The sequence below is a fragment of the Ambystoma mexicanum genome, chromosome 14, assembly GCF_040938575.1.
Source record: "Ambystoma mexicanum isolate Mex_15411 chromosome 14, UKY_AmexF1_1, whole genome shotgun sequence".
Lineage (NCBI taxonomy): Eukaryota > Metazoa > Chordata > Amphibia > Caudata > Ambystomatidae > Ambystoma > Ambystoma mexicanum.
Window position 1 is genome coordinate 663,234,186 of NC_090940.1, and position 17,917 is coordinate 663,252,102.

A 17,917-nucleotide genomic window follows, 5' to 3' on the forward strand; every position below is an offset into this window, starting at 1 on the left:
ACGTGCATTTCAGGGGTGCGTGGGAAGTATCACATGCGATTCCATCAGGGTACGTGTATTTCAGTGGTGCGCGGGAAGTATCACACGCAAAATCAGCAGGGTACGTGCATTTCAGGGGTGCGCGGGAAGTATCACACGCGATTCCATCAGGGTACGTGTATTTCAGTAGTGTGCGGGAAGTATCACACGCACAATCAGCAGGGTACGTGTATTCAGGGGTGCGCGGGAAGTATCACACGCAATTCCATCAGGGTACGTGTATTTCAGTGGTGCGTGGGAAGTATCACACGCAAAATCAGCAGGGTACATGTATTCAGGGGTGCGCAGGAAGTATCACACGCGATTCCATCAGGGTACGTGTATTTCAGTGGTGCGCGGGAAGTATCACATGCAAAATCAGCAGGGTACGTGCATTTCAGGGGTGCGCGGGAAGTATCACACGCGATTCCATCAGGGTACGTGTATTTCAGTGGTGCGCGGGAAGTATCACATGCAAAATCAGCAGGGTACGTGCATTTCAGGGGTGCGCGGGAAGTATCACACGCGATTCCATCAGGGTACGTGTATTTCAGTGGTGCGCGGGAAGTATCACACGCAAAATCAGCAGGGTACGTGCATTTCAGGGGTGCGCGGGAAGTATCACACGCAATTCCATCAGGGTACGTGTATTCCAGGGGTGCGCGGGAAGTATCACACGCAAAATCAGCAGGGTACGTGCATTTCAGGGGTGCGCGGGAAGTATCACACGCATTTCCATCAGGGCACGTGTATTTCAGCGGTGCACGGGGAGCACTACACGTGAATTGCCCGTGTGGGTCCTCCCAGGTGTTCCCTCTATACCCTCCACGGCCCCTGCAGGCGGCCCACACCACAGGGGACTACCCTGCACATGTCCCGCAGGCAGCCCATCCACCATGCCCCCAGCCAACCCACATGTCACCTCGCACTACTGCCCACCAACACATGTCCCCCTGCACCCCCACCCCCCAGCACTTTGGTGCACCCTCCACCAGGCCCCCACTCACGCCTCCCTGCACCCCCACCCCCCAGCATCCAGGGGCACCCTCCACCAGGCCCCCACTCATGTCCCCCTGCACCCCCACCCCCCAGCATCCAGGGGCACCCTCCACCAGGCCCCCACTCATGTCCCCCTGCACCCCCACCCCCCAGCATCCAGGGGCACCCTCCACCAGGCCCCCACTCATGTCTGCCAGCACCCCCACCCCCCAGCAGTGTGGGGCACCCTCCACCAGGCCCCCACTCATGTCTCCCAGCACCCCCACCCCCCAGCACTGTGGGGTACCCTCCACCAGGCCCCCACTCATGTCTCCCAGCACCCCCACCCCCCAGCACTGTGGGGCACCCTCCACCAGGCCCCCATTCATGTCTCCCAGCACCCCCACCCCCAGCATCCAGGGGCATCCTCCACCAGGCCCCCACTCATGCCTCCCTGCACCCCCACCCCCCACCAGTGAGGGGCACGCTCCACCAGGCCCCCACTCATATCCCGCTGCAGCCCCACCACCCAGCAGTGCAGGGCACCCTCCACCAGGCCCCAATTCATGTCCCCCTGCACCCACACCGCCCAACAGTGCAGGGCACCCTCCACCAGGCCCTCACCCATCTCCCTCTGCACCCCCACCCCCCAGCACTGTGGGGCACCTGCCAGCAGGCCCCCACTCATGTCCAACTCATGTCTCCGTGCACCCCACACCCCTGCATCCAGGGGCACCCTCCACCAGGCCCCCACTCATGTCTCCCTGCACCCCCACCCCCCCACCAGTCAGGGGCACCCTCCACCAGGCCCCCACCCATGTCCAACTCATGTCTCCCAGCACCCCCAAGCATCCAGGAGCACCCTCCACCAGGCCCCTACTCATGTCTCCCAGCACCCCCACCCCCCAGCACTGTGGGGCACCCTCCACCAGGCCCCCACTCATGTCCCCCTGCACCCCCACCCCCCTGCATCCAGGGACACCCTCCACCAGGCCCCCACTCATGTCTCCCAGCACCCCCACTCCCAGCATCCAGGGGCACCCTCCACCAGGCCCCCACTCCTTCCTACCACCCCGCCCCACCCCCCAGCAGTGCGATTCACCTGTGTACGTGTATATCAGGGTTGCACGTGTAGTCTGACACACGATATCAGCAGGGTACGTGTATTACGGGGTTCGCGGGAAGTTCCACACGTGATTGCCCTGGGTACGTGTATTTCGGGGTGTGCGGGAAGTTCCACATGCGATTTCAGCAGGGTACGTGTATTCCAAGGTGCGCGGGAAGTTCCACACGCGATTTCAGCAGGGTATGTGTATTCCAAGGTGCAAGTGAAATTCCACACGCGAATCCAGCAGCCTACGTGGATTCCGGGGGTGCCGGCCAGTCCTACAAGTGAATCCGCCATGTGGGTCCTCCCACCTGTTCAACCAACACCCTCCACGGCCCCTGCAGGCGGCCTACACCACAGGGGACTACCCTGCACATGTCCCGCAGGCAGCCCATCCACCATGCCCATGCCCCCCAGCCAACCCACATGTCACCTTGCACTACTGCCCACCAACGCATGTCTCCCAGCACCCCCACCCCCCAGCACTGTGGGGCACCTGCCAGCAGGCCCCCACACATGTCCAACTCATGTCCCCCTGCACCCCCACCCCCCTGCATCCAGGGGCACCCTCCACCAGGCCCCCACTCATGTCCCCCTGCACCCCCACCACCCAGCAGTGCAGGGCACCCTCCACCAGGCCCCCACTCATGTCCCCCTGCACCCCCACCACCCAGCAGTGCAGGGCACCCTCCACCAGGCCCCCACTCATCTCCCTCTGCACCCCCACCCCCCAGCACTGTGGGGCACCTGCCAGCAAGCCCCCACTCATGTCCAACTCATGTCTCCCTGCACCCCCACCCCCCTGCATCCAGGGGCACCCTCCACCAGGCCCCCACTCATGTCCCCCTGCACCCCCACCCCCCCAGCACTGTGGGGCACCCTCCACCAGGCCCCCACTCATGTCTCCCAGCACCCCCACCCCCCTGCATCCAGGGGCACCCTCCACCAGGCCCCCACTCATGTCCCCCTGCACCCGCACCCCCCACCAGTCAGGGGCACCCTCCACCAGGCCCCCACTCATGTCCCCCTGTACCCCCACCACCCAGCAGTGCAGGGCACCCTCCACCAGGCCCCCATTCATGTCCCCCTGCACCCCCACCCCCCAGCACTGTGGGGCACCTGCCAGGAGGCCCCCACTCATGTCCGACTCATGTCTCCCTGCACCCCCACCCCCTGCATCCAGGGGCACCCTCCACCAGGCCCCCACTCATGTCTCCCTGCACCCCCACCAGTCAGGGGCACCATCCACCAGGCCCCCACTCATGTCCAACTCATGTCTCCCAGCACCCCCACCCCCCAGCACTGTGATGCACCTGCCAGCAGGCCCCCACTCATGTCCCCCAGCCAACATGTCATCACAATCTAGATCCCTGGCCCTTATGGTTAGCCTCCAAATGCCAAACACCCACCCGAGTATTGCTTCCACCCACTTAGAAATGGCAATAACATGATAGAACCCCAATTGCAAGTTTGGTAATGAACACATGTCCCTCACATACACCCAATGGGTGTCAGTGAATGTCAAAACCCATATCATGATATGCATGAAACCAATGAGATGATACTACACATTGAAGTTTGAAGAAAAAATATGTATTAAAAGCAACATAAATTGAATCAAAAATAAACAAACAAAAATGGGAATTTAAAAAAAAAAACAGCATGTCCGTGAAATATTGCAAAACCACAAATCATAATCCAAAGGAAAGGTGTCCAAAGTCACAGTCCACAAAAGTAAATCCAATGGAAAATTCAAATCGAAAACCATTGCTCCATAGGTAAATCATAAAAAAAAATGAAAATCCAACACTCATCTATATACAGATAAACAATCCAGGGTCCATGATCCCAAACCGAAGAAATGAAACCTATCTAATAACACTACCTAATAAAAAAAACTATATACAAAAATGTGGCCCATTGTCCAAAAGGTCCAAAAAAAATGCTAAACCAAAGGAAACCTAACACTAACTACAGAACTATTTACAAGGGCAGCAGGCTAGTCCGACAGCTCACTTCGGGATGTTCCAGGCCAGGGCATCATCAAACTCCTGCTCAATGTCCCGGAGGCGGTCCTCCTCCATGGCCCCGAGGGTCCGCAGGGCCGTCGACATGTTCACCTCCAACTCACTGCGGATTGCCTCGAGGCACTCGGCCCACCTCAGGGCCCTCCGCATGGAGTTCTCCTCCCTGACCATCGTGAGCCGTGCCTCTTCCGCCTGCTGCCGCTCCGCATCTATGGCGTGGCCCAACCGCTGCCACACGGAAGACACTTCCCGTCCTGGGTCCTCCTGCCCTCTGGCCGATGCCTGCCCCTCCGATGTCGAAGGCCCCGAGCCATCATGGCTCCCACCTCGTTGCTGCTGCTGCTGTGCCTCTGCCCGTGCACTGCCTCCTGCTGCCTGCACATCCTCCACTGACTAGGGTGCAGTCGTTGATGTGGCCACTCCTGCTGGACGTCCGACTCCCGACTGTGGCAGGGATGCCTCCTCCACCAGCCTGGCCACACCGTCAGAGGCAGCTCCACAGGGCACCCAGGTGACTAATGGGTGGGAAGATGGCACAGAGGATGACTGGCGCATAGGGGGTTCAGTTGAGGAGAGGGTCTGAGCAAGCCCCATCAAACGGAGGAATCCGGCCTGGGTGACCTGTCCCAGTAGGCCAACGCGGTCAACGAGCCATTCGAGATGACGTGCAGTCTCCTCATGAAAAGACTGCAGGTCACCTCGCATGGCCCGTTGATGCAATGCCACACCAGCCAGGACAGGCTCAACCCGGACCCGGATAGCCACGTCCGCAGGCAGAGGAAGGCCAGTGTTTGTGAGCTCATCCATTGCCTGAAAACAGGTCTGGACGTAGGCATCCCTGCTGGTGCAAGATGATGCAGTGACAGGATCAGGGACAGGATTGCACACAGGCACCTCCACGGCGGCCTGTGCTGCCTCCTGTCCCTGGTCCTGCACTGCACCACTAGCACCAGTGGAATCCCCACCTCCAGACCCCGTCTCTGTTGCTTGCACGGCCTCCTCCTCCACCAAACCCCCCACCAACCTGGATGACTCTGTGCCATCTTCCCCCATTGGGCCCTGTGGGGTCCCAGCTGCCCCTTCTGCTGCCGAGGTGTCCAACTCCAAACTCCGCCTCTTGGACCTCCCCCCGGCAGTTGCGGCCTGGGACGCGGCACCGGACTTCTCACTCCCTGCCGAGATCACAACCTGGGAGGGGAGCCGGGCCTTGCGTCTCCGGCTGGCGGTGCGATCCCCGCCGCTGTGCTCCACAGCACCTTCTCCGCCCTCTTCATCAGTTGACGCTGCAGACAGAGAGAAATAAAACACAGGCATCAGGGCGCTGTACAATGGACACATACACACATGACAGTTGTACATGAGTGGCATTGGCAAACCTCAGACATGGCATCACAATCGCCAACACACATGTCATTTCAACTTGCACACATGAGCCATACCACCGCCATATCGCAACTGCCAGCACCATCCATACACATACAACAGCATGAGCAGGCAAAGGTGAGCCAGACATCACATGCAACACAGGGAGTGCACTACACATGCGCACACACCACCACACTTGCATGCATGTGTACACCTCTGCCAACTGTCGCAGTGTTCAGATGGGCATCCATGTCACATCTGCCAATCAGTCTTCCACATCCCGCTGTCACATGCATCCATGTTGCATCACTGTTGCACCCTTGTCAAATACACACACATGCACATGTACACAGTGCTGATACATGCAGCTGAAAACAACATACATGCGTGACATCACGAACATGCCTACTTACATACACATTCATCCAAACATGTGTGCCCACACAACTGCATTTGGCATGCAAGCCTACACACACAAGCACCATCCATGTCTCACACATGACAGCCCTCGCATGTGTTAGCCTCACGGCCCTGTACACCCCCACCCATACTCGGCCCCATATAAACAGATGTGCAACCTGCACACTACTGGCACATCACCACACGCACAGCTTACAATCATGATGCATGTACACTTACCGCTCGACTCCAGACGGGTCTGCCTCTTAAGGACCTGGACGTGGAGCGCTGGGGATATGCGTTCCAGGACCCTCATCTGATCTTCCGACAAGTGGCCCCGGCGCCCCTTAGCATCCGCTGCCTTCAAGAGACGCCGGGCTTTGTTGAGGGTCCTGGACTTGAAGTCCTCCCAGCGCTTCTTGACATGCTGGAAGTCGCGGACTGCCACCCCCTCCGCGTTGATGGCAGTCACGATGTCCGTCCAGATCCGAGTCTGTCCTTCCTTGTCGGCGTGGGAACTTCCGAAGAGGGCATCATACTGCCCCAGGACTTGCTCCACCAGGACACCAACTTCGTTGGCAGTGAAGCTGGTGCCCCTCTGCCTCTCTGGCCGGGGGTTGTCAGTGGTGCCAGATGTTGCAGTGCCCGACATGACAACCCCAGAGGCAGGAGTGGGTGGGCAACTGGGTCCTGGGGCTGGGCTGTGGAGCGATGGAATCCCAGTCGGGAGTCTTCGGTTCCAGCAGGGGTGGTCACAGCAACAGCACCCCTGGCTGATGTGCAGGCAGCAAATGGCAGGGCACGTGGGCAGCAGGCAATCAGGCAGCAGCAGATGGCAGGTGGGAGCGTGCTCGGGGCTCTGGGGGGCAGTAATTCGGCCTTCTGGGCAGGAGCGTGGTCTTCCGTGTGCTTACGCGTGGCCAGCTTGATACGGAGTGATTTGGCACGTGAAAATCCAGCATGTCTGCGTGTAATTCGAGGAAAGGGCCTTAGCGAGTGAGCGCGTCAGCACACATATGCGAATTCATTGGCCCAAGGGCCAACAGCGCGTATGCGCGTCTGTGACGTGCGTGCGCGGGCGTTTCCCTGTACTCGGGTGCATGTTACACGTCCAATGACTGCACGTCAGAGTGTCAGCGCGTGTAATTGGAGGATGGGGCCTTAGCACGTACACGCGGAAGTGACGCTGGACGTATGGGCATGTTTAAAAGGTACGTGTAGAACGCCATTTCCTTGTACGTGCTTTTCATGGAGAGCGAGTGGGTGAAATCTGAACTTCTTGTCGGTTCACATGTGATTTACTTCACAGCGTTCCAAGTTCGTACTCCCTGTTACCTCTGACAGCTTTTTCTCTTCTTGTCTTTTTCCTGGGCCTGTTTCCTCAAACAGCGTTCACTTCTCCTGTTGTCCTGTCTCCTCAGACAGCGTACAATTCTTCTTTTGGCGGGGGTGTTGCCAACGCGCACACACGCGTATTTTACACGATATTTTTCCTGGAAGACTGTGAGTTGCGCACGTATTTGACATCTGTGCTTGCCCCGTGTGTTGCCTACCCCTTCAGAGGTCAGTCTAGGCTGCGTGTGACACGCATACGTTCATTTTTGTGTTTCTGGGTGCCACAGCGTAGTGCAGGTTTTTTTTTCCACGCACGTGGTCTAGGAGGGGTTGCGTGCACATTATCTACCTTTTTCGGGGTGCCTGTGCGTTGCGTGACCAGTCATCTTCCCCCAGGGGTCACATACAGCCTTGCTAGAGCACTACGGTACGAATTCCATCTAGTACCCCAATTTGTCCCCCAATTGCCCAGGACAATAGTTTACTGCAACTCCCATACGCACAACAACATCAGTGCCATGGTTGGGAGGCGAGCACGCGGTAAGGGTGGCAAAGGTGGGCAAGCCAAAAGAGGTGGCCGTGGTGGATACGGTAGGGGACATGGCCAGGACTTGCAGGGTGCCCCTAGCCCCCCATGTGTGAGTGACCAGTCAGGGACACCCATGCCCCCCCCCTGGTTGAGGGTAACGTGGCTGACACCATCCCTGCTCAGCCCTTGTTGGACCAGCCCATTGTGGCACCAGACCTGGCACTGGATGACTCCATGGCTGACTTCCAGGTCAGCAGGTCTAAGCCACGTGTGGCGGTGCACGTTGGTGTCACCAGCCCACGTGGATCAGGGGCAGCTATGTCATCTGCTGCCCCGAGTAGGCAGGGTGGGCAGGCTGCAGGGGCAGCTGCGGCTGCATCCACCCCAGCTCTGAGTGTCCCAGCCAGGACAGTGTCAGACCTAGTCCATCCTGCTGACGTTCCCCCTGACCACATCCCACTTCAGCTAATGCCTGCACCAACTCCCATGGTGAGTGTTCATTCCCACACTCCTAGTCCACAGTCCATCGGGGCTCCTGCCCCTAGTGTCCAGAGCGGCGTAGGACACTCAGTATCACCACCACCACCTTCCAAGCGGAAGAGGAAGAGTGCTCGTCCAGTACAGGCTGATGCCCCAGACACGGCTACACAGTCCGGCCCACCAAGAAAGCCCTGCTTCAATCGGGTCGAACTTGATGCACTTGTGGAGTATGTGTCCGCACATGACACCGAAATGGTGATTACTGCAGGATGCAAGACCACACCTGCACAACGTCAGGCACACTGGCAGACCATTGCGGAACTCATAAGTGCCCTTGGATTCGTGAGGCGCACAGCTAATGATTGCTACAAGCGCTGGAATGACCTTAAGCGCAGGGCAAAGAAAAAGCTGGCCTCAAGTCATGCCGCAATTCTAGTGACTGGAGGTGGGTCTCCGGCAGAGGACATAGAACTCACTCCACATGAGTATGTTGCTGGGACCTACGTCACGGAGGAACAGATCCAAGGCGTGGGAGACCTGCCAGATTACGAGACATTGTCCGGTAAGTGCACATGCATGTGTGTGTCATCCATGTGCATGGCGTGTGTGTGAGTGCTTCTGATTGAGTGCCAGGTGAGGGGGTGTGTGCCTGAGTGGTTTGGGTCACCCATGTGCTTCATCCATAACATTCTGTGCACCAGGATTTGGGTGTTGCAGTATCCCTTCTGGCAACAGTAGACATTCAGCCCAACCTCACGCCTGTTGCCCTTGAATTGTCATCTTGCCACAACATAGTTGCATGTTATTTTGTGTTCATTCAGGCTGATTGTCTGCATTCCACCACTTTCACTAGGCATTTCTCAGTACTATTGTCACATGTGTGACATGGCTAGGGTACATGCCATCTGTGTGATGGCATGTGTCATGTATGTGTATTAGACATGCCAATCACAGGCCAATGTGTGATGCCACTGCTAGGCAGCATGCAGCAAATTTGTTGGTCTTCCATCTTGGTGTCATCAATGTGTGCCATTTGCCTCCCCTTCATACGCAGTGACAGTGCATGCATGGGAGGGTTACAGTCATGTGGGACATGTGTCAATGAAGTACTGTTTCTGTTGCTTCTCAGCCCTAATTGTGTTCCATGTTGCTAATGCCTGTTCCCATTTCTTTTCTTTCATGTCTTTGCAGGGGATAACGCACTTGATACTGCTGGGGTTGTGGAGATGGTGCAGACCCAGGAGGGGTCCCAGGCCCGACCGGGCACCAGTGAGGGACGTGGTGTGGTGGTGGGTGAGAACCCACACTTGTTGCAGGCCGTCATCTCAAGGGGTGTCTCTGGGTGCACCTCCCCCGAGCTCTATTCAGGTGTCGATTCAGATGATGAGACCTATGTGCCGTCGCAGGTAAGTGTCTCTGGGAGGGATTCTGTACTGTCCAACCCACCTGCACCAGGGGTCGAACCCTCAATGGGGATGTCAGTGTTGGTAGGTCAGCCTTTGGTGGTTACGGATGCAGGGTCACACTCTGCTACATCTGATCCTGTTCCTGGGCCAGCAGATCAGAGGGGGTATGCAGTCCTGCAGCCTCAGGCAGTGCCGGCACAGCAAGGCGCAGTTCGCTTTGCCCCAGACAGATGTGGTGCCCGCCGACGCGGTGGCCGTACGCCACCAGGCAGTACCGCATGGGAGCAATCCATATACGGTATGGCAAACCAACAGGCAGCATCAACTGAGATGATGGCTCAGGCCATGGATAGGGTGGCCACTTCCATTGTCCCCCAAGAAAGGCTAATTGAACAACTACAGCAGGCAACAGACTCCATTAGCCAGTCACACAGGGAGGACATGTTGGCGTCCAACAGGGACAGGCGGGCGGCACTGGAGACTCTGCGGGAAGACATTTCCATTGAGTCCCAGGGCCACAGAGAAGCCCTGAGGGTGGAACTCCATCAGCTCAGGGCAACTCTGGTTGAGCTTGAGGCTTCAGCTAACACGAGGACAGAACAGCAGCTGGAGCGGCTCACACGTACGCTCTCAGCTGAGATGCAAGCAACTAGGGCGGAGGTCCGGGCATCCCGTGAGTTGTTGCATGGGGACCTCCGTACAATTATCCTCCAGAACCAGACCTTCCACACCCGCATGCTTGCTGCCATGGAGGACCAGACTAGGGCTTTGCGTGGGCTGCCTCCCATAGTGCCACCACCTCCTGATGCAGCTGCAGAGGCTGAGGAGAGCGACAGCAGCGAATATCTCACAATAGGGTAGCTGTGCAGGCCATGAGCCCATGGTGGTGTTTTTTTTCGCAAGATCCACACAGGTGGGTTTTGGTGTGCACCCTGTCCTCGGACCTCCTGGGTGGCCTGCCCAACCCACCCAGGCCCATTAATGGCCATTTTTGATTTTTTTTTTTATTTTTGATTTTTTGGACAGTGTGTTGCCTTGTGTGGCTCCCGTGGGCATACGCTGTATTGTGGCTGGGCACATGCAGGCTTGTCCTGAATTTGTGTCAGATGCTTGGGTTTGTGTGACACACACCCCTCCTGCTTCCCGTTTCCATGGACTTGCAAAGGGTGTGCCCAAGTGACATTGACGTACACGGTGAAGTTGGACTCCCATTTGATGTGTGGGCAGTCTGTAGTCAATACTGTGTATACATTCCTAGTGCATATTGTTGTTGTATTGTACACTGCATGGTGTATTGATATGTGCCTCTGCATCCATCTCATCCTCCTAATTTGCAGGTCCATTTCTCATGTCTTCACAAGGCGGTCTACTTTGGGACTGGAGTCCATGTTGTAAGCAGTGCACCTACACTCTTGCGTGGCGCTAACACTGTATACTTGGAAGTGTTCGAAGTGCTGGCATTATCAGGTAGTGAGGCTACCAATGTTTTAAGTCTGTACTGTCATGTGTATGGTAGGTTGGAGATTATGTAGGTGATTGGTATTCTTGGTAAGTATTTGGTAATGTGTGTTGTTGGTCCTGCATTACTGTGAGCATTTCATGTGTGGCCAGTTTCTATTAGGGACACTGTAGTTGGTGACACTTGGGGCATGTTGTGGGGATTAATTTGTTTGCTCTCACATTGCATGACATGCCATGGTGTGTTGTGTGGCCGTGCCGAGAGGGGTTGGGTGACATAGCACTGTTCTCATGTTGTATTTTGCAAGTGGGTATTCATTTTTGCTGCATGGAAGTGTGTCTTTTGATGACACTGCATTGGTGGTGTTTGTGTAGGTAGGGATGCGCACATTGTGACACTTCCAGATGAACAATCTCAGCTGCTATGGTTCTGACAGTTGACTGTCCCTTTGTTCATCATAATTGTCAGATTGAGTCATCATTGTCAGATGGTATGTGCCAGGGATGTGTGCACTCCACAGGGGTGTGCTTTCTATGTGAAGTAATTAGCCACCAGCTGCGTACGGGCTGCCTCACCCCGTGCCCTTTCCCCTGCCATGCGCAGCGGGCGTGCATGTGGTTGGGGATGTGGGGGCACCACCATGTCCACAGCCAGGCCCCGGCGTGTTGCAACATTGTGCAGGACACATGCTGCCACTATGATCCTGCACACTACTGAGGGAGCGTATAACAGCTGCCCGCCAGAACGGTCAAGGGAGCGAAAGCGTGACTTGAGCACTCCGAATGTGCGCTCCACTATGCCCCGTGTTGCAGTAAGGGCTGTGTTGTATCTTACCTCGGGAGGCGTGATGGGGTTCCGAATTGGCGTCATCATGTGTGTGCTCAGAGGGTAGGCACTGTCCCCTGGGGAGGTGGTGATGGGGATCATTAGTGGGGTATTGGCATTACTATGTATCTGTCATGCATGCGTGTGCTGTGGCATTTCTACTCACCAAGCAGCCATGCATCGCCATGCCGCCCAGCTTCCATGTCCCGGTTTAGGGTTGACATCCTGTAAATGAAGCTGTCGTGGGTGGACCCTGGATAGTTGGCATATACTGAGGTGATGATTCCCTTGGCATCACATACTACCTGGACGTTGATGGAATGCCAGTGCTTGCGGTTTCTATAGATGTGCTCAGATGCCTTGGGGGGACGTAGAGCCACATGGGTGCAATCAATGGCACCAAGCACTTTGGGGAATTGTGCCACCCTGTAGAAATCCTGGCTGACAGCCTGCCTTTCTGCAGGTGTTCTGGGCAGGTATATGTGCCTGCGGACTGATGGGCGTGCAGTGATGATGGCCAACACCTGGTGTAGGCACCATGACTGCGTGGCCTGTGACCACCCCCCCACTATGGCACTTGTCCGCTGAAATGATCCGGTAGCCAAGAAGTGTAGTACATTGAGGACCTTCTCCAGGGGGCTGAGTGCTTGGGAGCACAGGGTGGGTGATGTGAGGTCATCCTCCCACTCACTGACCAGGTCGAGTATTATGTGTGGTGGAAACCTGTACCTCCCATACACCTGGTCATCTGGCATACCAAATAGGCTGGTTCTGGGTGTGAAGATTCTGGCCCTGACTATCCTTCTCCTCCTCCTGCGGTATCCCACGGCCACTGCTGCTAGGAACGGTATATTCATCCTGGCGTCTGAGCTTGTTTGTTGTTTGCACACTCTTTTATGCTGCGCAGGACGTGCGCCTGCTTCATGCTGGCGTACGTGTTTCAGGATTGGTCCTTTTATTTTTTGGCGCGTTGTAGGCGAGCGTGTAAATCTTCCCGCCCACCCCAGGAATACACGTAACACGCTCTCCCAGGCCCAGTCGCAAGTAAATAATCCCGCCCACCCCTGGAATACACGTACCCCACTCTCACAGGCACAGTCGCGTGCGTAACTTCACGCGCACACACCGAAATACACGTACCCTGCAAATTCGTGTGTGAAACTTCCCGCGCACCCCGAAATACACATACCCTGCTGAAATCGCATGTGTCAGACTACACGCGCAACCCTGATATACACGTACACAGGCGATTCGCACTGCTGGGGATTGGGGGGAGTGGTAGGAAGGAGTGGGGGCCTGGTGGAGGGTGCCCCTGGTTGCAGAGGGGTGGGGGTGCTGGGAGACATGAGTGTGGGCCTGGTGGAGGGTGCCCCTGGATGCAGAGGGGTGGGGGTGCAGGGAGACATGAGTTGGACATGAGTGGGGGCCTGGTGGAGGGTGCCCCACAGTGCTGGGGGGTGGGGGTGCAGGGGGAGATGAGTGGGGGCCTGGTGGAGGGTGCCCCACAGTGCTGGGGGGTGCGGGTGCAGGGAGACACGATTGGGGACCTGGTGGAGGGTGCCCCTGACTGGTGGGGGGTTGGGGTGCTGGGAGACATGTGTGGGGACCTGGTAGAGGGTGCCCCTGGATGCAGGGGCGTGGGGGTGCTTGGAGACATGAGTGGGGGTCTGGGGGAGGGTGCCCCTGGATGCAGGGTGGTGGGGGTGCTGGGAGACATGAGTGGGGGCCTGGTGTAGGGTGCCCCTGGATGCAGGGGGTGGGGGTCCTGGGAGACATGAGTGTGGGCCTGGTGGAGGGTGCCCCTGGATGCAGGGGGGGGTGCAGGGAGACATGAGTTGGACATGAGTGGGGGCCTGGTGGAGGGTGCCCCACAGTGCTGGGGGGTGGGGGTGCAGGGGGAGATGAGTGGGGGCCTGGTGGAGGGTGCCCCACAGTGCTGGGGGGTGCGGGTGCAGGGAGACACGATTGGGGACCTGGTGGAGGGTGCCCCTGACTGGTGGGGGGTTGGGGTGCTGGGAGACATGAGTGGGGGCCTGGTGGAGGGTGCCCCACAGTGCTGGGGGATGGGGGTTCAGGGGGACATGATTGGGGGCCTGGTGGAGGGTGCCCCTGGATGCAGGGGGGTGGGGGTGCTGGGAGACATGAGTGGGGGCCTGGTGGAGGGTGCCCCTGACTGGTGGGGGGTGGGGGTGCTGGGAGACATGAGTGGGGGCCTGGTGGAGGGTGCCCCTGGATGCAGGGGGGTGGGGGTGCTGGGAGACATGATTGGGGGCCTGGTGGAGGGTGCGCCTGGATGCTGGGGGGTGGGGGTGCTGGGAGACATGCGGTGGCGGGCAGTAGTACAAGGTGACATGTGCGTTGGCTGGGGGGCATGGGGGGCATGGTGGATGGGCTGCCTGCGGGACATGTGCAGGGTAGTCCCCTGTGGTGTGGGCCGCCTGCAGGGGCCGTGGAGGGTGTAGAGGGAACAGCTGGGAGGACCCACACGGCCAATTCATGTGTGGGACTCCCTGGCACCCCAGAAATACGCGTAGGCTGCTGGATTCGTGTGTGGAATTTGCCGCGCACCCGGAGTACATGTACCCTGCTGAAATTGCGTGTGGAACTTCACGCGCACACCGAAATACAAGTACCCTGCTAATTTGCGTGTGAAACTTCCCCCGCACACCGAAATACACGTACCCTGCTAATTCGCGTGTGAAACTTCCCGCGCACCCCGAAATACATGGACCCAGGGCAATCACGTGTGGAACTTCCCGCGAACCCCGTAATACACGTACCCTGCAAATTCGCGTGTGAAACTTCCCGCGCACCCCGGAATACACGTGCCCAGGCCAATCGCGTGTGGAACTTCCCGCGAACCCCGTAATACACGCACACACTAATTTTCACACAGCGGGTGTCCGTGTTTGTCGGTACCCCTTTGCACCTCATTTGTTCTAGAGGGCCACTGTATGGACCATTCATCATGGCTGTATATGGGTGCTTTTTGTTAGCGCACATTTTGGCACACATTTATTTCAGGCGCAGGGACGCTACCGCCTGCTTTCTTGTGGTGTACTTGTTTGGCCCTGTGCGCGTCTTTCACCTTGCGCTGGTTTGCGCTTTTCGATTCCATGAATACGGGTTGTAGGGGAGCGTGTGGGCGTTCCGCGAACTTGCCTCCTGTACTTCCCCCGTGACGCCCATATTTTCACGCGTTGTTCCCCATTCCGAGTGTTACGCCCCGTGTTCTGCCTACATTTGTGATGTGCGTCGCGCTATGTGCAATTTCGCAGTGCCCGTGGCGCACGCCGTTGGATGACCTGTGCGCCGGCGTGCGCCGCGCACTTTTCAGCGCACATCCAATGTTTTTCTCGCGCATGGACTTCCATCAATCGATGTGCGCTGGTTTCCCTGCGATTCTCGCAGTTGCACTGCGATTTTTGCACTTTTACTGCGAATCGCACATTTTGGCACCTCTGTGCGGGAATTTTCGGCGCACATTAATTCCATGAATCGACCAGTAAGTTTCTCATGATGTCTGGGACAGCACAGGCCTCTGGTAGCTAACAGAAGTGCTGACTTCTGCGGGCTCTGCAGCATTGGGCCAGCAGCGCAATGGATAAGGTCTGCCTACGGGGCTGCCAGGTTCCAGGTTCGACTCCTGGCTGCCTCGTTCGTACGCTACCTTTTTGCATTTAAAAATTAGCCATCTCACGCATGGCGCATGAAAGCTCATTGTGTGTTCGTAGTTAGCTTGGAAGCATTTTTTCTACCTCTAATGGCACACAATAAATTGGTCCAGCTGATATTTCTAAACACGTGGGCTCTAAAATAACTGCTCGGGTTTTCATGCAGCGTTGTGTTTGCGCAACGCTTGCACCCCGGCCATCTATGTGTGCGTCTTACCTTGCACATTGCACGCATGGTTGCTTTTTCCATCTCACACCCTATTTCTGGCAGCAGGAACGAAAGTAGAGCAGTCCAATACGCCAGAAAGGGCATCTTTAGGGACCAGGCTGTTTTTCGTGTCTGCAAGCAATGAAATGAAATCGCGATTTTATACATATTTTGTATAAAAAAGAATGATTTCTTTGTAACTGCTGTTCCTTTACTACTGTTACTACAGCTCGCCGGCAAGGTGTACTGCTCGTTCTCTGCACTGTTCTCACTGTGCAGCCAGATGCAGACGTTCTGGTTCAGGTAGTTCCATAATAACAACATACTGTGCGCCATCTGATGGCATGCCTGGCTCCAGCCTTTGCCCCAGTGGGTGCAAGTTTTCTTGCGCTATCACCCACCCTTAAGCCATGCATTGACTCCTCTACACAGGCTACTATAAGATGATAGTCACTCTCCAGCCCTTGAAAGATAATTCTGTACTAGGGAGATGCTTTTAGGGCGTAAATAGGCACATTATTCAAAATCCGCTTTTCTTGTTTTACAGATAAAGATTTGGAACAGGTATTTTAAAGAACCGTAATGTTTTTCTTGAAATTGCCTTTTTCGACACTTTTCCAATGAGTTGCCCAGTATTACAAAGGGAGTGTCACTTTGTTAACTGATTTTAGTGGTTAAGGGGGATTTTATTATGATTTTAATTAAGTGTGATTTATATTTTGGGAATAAAGTGTTAATGTCGGGGGTGCCACAATAACAGTTTTGCAGCATAAATCTGGGATTTGGACGTGATAGCTAGCAGGCAATTCCATGTTTTTGCTTCACTTTGACTATGGGGCACTTGTGTACATTATCAAACGTGTACTTTTTTATTTTGTAACCACTGCGGATTGAATGACAGACTACTGGATTACCATGAAAGTGATTAGAGCATCTTGCACTGAGAGATTACCCTACATATGCGCGCAATGAAACAATAAAAGAACACTTCTGTGTTTACACCGAAAAAAACAGGTATCTGTGATTTTTTTTAAGGGGCAAACAGGAAAACACGGATAAACGCAGATTCTGAAATTTTTTGAAAACACTGGAAACACACCCCTGAAAATAAAAAAAATAAAACCCCTAAAAGAGGAAACCCTAACCATAAGCATTATGATTCTTGAAGTTCATAGTAGATTTAAGCTTTCTGTAGTTATTTAGTTTTCATTGATTTGTGAACTGAAGATTATCAAAGCTAGGAAATGTTATATGAATAGCAGTTGCATTGCCTGGCTCTACCTTACGATATACCATCAATATTTGAGGGAGAACAGAGTCGTCATGAGTCAAAGGTGTTAACACTTTCTCCTATGTTATCCTCCCTCATAATACCGCCCCCGGGGTCAGATCAGGTACAGGCTGCCTTCCCCTGGCCACATGAGAGGAGGCCCATGCCAGGGTGACTGGATTCATCACAGGGGTGGCAGAATTGATAACTCGAGGAGGGCGGAGAAGCCAAATAGCCCAAAACATGCTTAGAGCCAAGATACCTGACGAGAGGGTGAGATACCGAACAACCCAATCGGGGGTAAGCAAGGGAATTCCCTGAAAAGGTGGCAAAAACGAGACACCCCAGGCTGGGGTGAAAGACCTTACCATTCAAAAAATAATACAGAGATATTGGACAAGCCTGAAATATAAACTATACAACCTGGCAGACTGTCTGAGGAAATACATAGAGACACTTGTGTGGGGCCAGGGTCAAGCACCACCAGGGAAAGAGGAAGACTGCAGAGTCATACGAAACTGGGTAATCAAGCACGTGGCCTGAGAGAGACCCAAGAAATCTTTGGGTGGGGGTCATAAACCAGCCCCCATTACCAAAACATAAGGGAGAGCCTTTTCCCAGGCTACGTTTATGTTACCTTGTTGAATTAGTGGGAGCAACAGAATGTTAGGTTAGATTAGGATTGGACAGAGGACAGATACATTTTGTAAGACCTCCTGGTGAGCACTAGTTAATTATATTTGAAAATTAGGGAAACTCGTTTGAAACATCTTCTTGTCCGTCTCCTATGTCTGACTCATTGCACAGACCAGTAGAGACAATACGCTCTCCCGCTG